The 1689-nt window shown below is 52.9% G+C and overlaps 1 non-coding gene across 1 annotated transcript in view; it reads right to left on the bottom strand.

Annotated features, from left to right (window-relative positions):
- The window catches only part of LOC146144888 (small subunit ribosomal RNA), a 1811-nt gene extending 1408 nt beyond the window's left edge, over nt 1-403 (bottom strand). The window contains exon 1 of the ribosomal RNA XR_014500684.1: nt 1-403. This exon is cut by the window's left edge and continues 1408 nt beyond it. This is a non-coding gene — a ribosomal RNA (small subunit ribosomal RNA).
- Between the last annotated feature and the right edge of the window lie 1286 nt (nt 404-1689).

The following is a 1689-nucleotide window of genomic DNA, read 5'->3' on the forward strand; positions in this document are numbered from 1 at the left end:
TTCTCAGGCTCCCTCTCCGGAATCGAACCCTGATTCTCCGTTACCCGTAAGAACCTCGGTAGGCCAGTACCGTACCGACGAAAGTTGATAGGGCAGACACTTGAATGATCCGTCGCCGGTGCGAGACCGTGCGATCCGCAAAGTTATCCAGAGTCACCAAAGGTTGCGGGCCGAAGCCCGGTCGGTTTTTGGTCTGATAAAAGCACGCCTCCCGCGAGGTCGGCGCTTCACGCATGTATTAGCTCTAGCATTTCCACAGTTAACCACGTAAAACGTACGATCAAATGAACCATAACTGATTTAATGAGCCATTCGCAGTTTCACTGTACGAGAGCTCGTACTTAGACTTGCATGGCTTAATCTTTGAGACAAGCATATGACTACTGGCAGGATCAACCAGGTAGCTACTTTAGCGTAGCCCCGAAAGGCCGACGAAGGAGGCGCCGCTGATGCGGCGCCGTCGCTCGGTCGATGCGAAACCCGAAGGCTTCTCTCCGTTAAAATTTCGTTCTTTGCTCGGCTGCCCGAACTCAGAAAACCGTCACCGCCCGTCGCACCCGCCGGAGTAAGACTTCGTCGGCAGGCCTTTCGACCGCCACGTCGCCAACACCGGCGCGAGCGCAACGCACGCCAGACAACTTCGCCGAAGCGACCGCTCAGAACCCGACAAACTGACACTCGGCTCTTCGCGCAGCAGCAACATCTGCCCAGCGAGCCAATCGCCTTTTCACCGATTCTTTACTTGTCGAAGCTTGTCAGCTCCCACAAGTATAGCAAAGATGAGTGTTGTCCCTGGGGTCTTCCGTTTGAAATTCTAACGTAAAAAAAAGGTGCACGATTGCGCCAGGTGTTGAACTATTGCGAGGCATATCACACGCTCGCGCGGCCTATACAGGCGCTTGCTCGCGCGCGCGGCCGAAATATGTTCAATGTTCGCGCGGCCTAAACAGGCTCATGCTCGCGCGGCCGAAATGTACTCAATACTCGCGCGGCCTATACAGGCTCTTGCTCGCGCGCGCGGCCGAAATATGTTCAATGTTCGCGCGGCCGACATGTATTCAATGCTCGCGCGGCCTAAACAGGCTCATGCTCCCGCGGCCGAAATGTACTCACTGCTCGCGCAGCCTAAACAGGCTCATGCTCCCGCGGCCGAAATATATTCAAAGCTCGCGCGGCCTAAACAGGCTCATGCTCCCGCGGCCTAAATATGCTCTTGCTCGCTGGGCGGAAATATGCTAAAGCCCGAGTGCGCGAAAAAAAAATTGTAAAGGACAGTCACAAAAAAATAAAGACCTGCCCTCTATGTGAACGTGGAAAGGCCCGCCGCGCGGCAAAAAAGTGTCGAAAAGAAAAATCGAAAAAATTGCAAAGGACTGTCGACAAACATAAAAAATTTCGCCCCGATGTGAACGTGCAAAGGCCCGCCGCGCGGCAAAAAAGTGTCGAAAAGAGAGATCGAAAAAATTGCAAAGGACTGTCGAAAAACATAAAAAATTTCGCCCCGATGTGAACGTGGAAAGGCCCGCCGCGCGAGCGAAAAATTGAAAAAAAAAAATTGAAAAAAAAGACAAGTGTCGGCGGCGAAAAAAAACTTAGAAAAAAAACAACCTCGCGCGCCCGGAGGCGTTCGAGATCGCTTTTAGCGCCCGACCTTGCGGACAAATCGATAGATCTTGAGGCTTACTCTCA

The sequence above is a fragment of the Ascidiella aspersa genome, chromosome 5 (genome assembly GCF_963924565.1).
Source record: "Ascidiella aspersa chromosome 5, kaAscAspe10.2, whole genome shotgun sequence".
NCBI lineage: Eukaryota > Metazoa > Chordata > Ascidiacea > Phlebobranchia > Ascidiidae > Ascidiella > Ascidiella aspersa.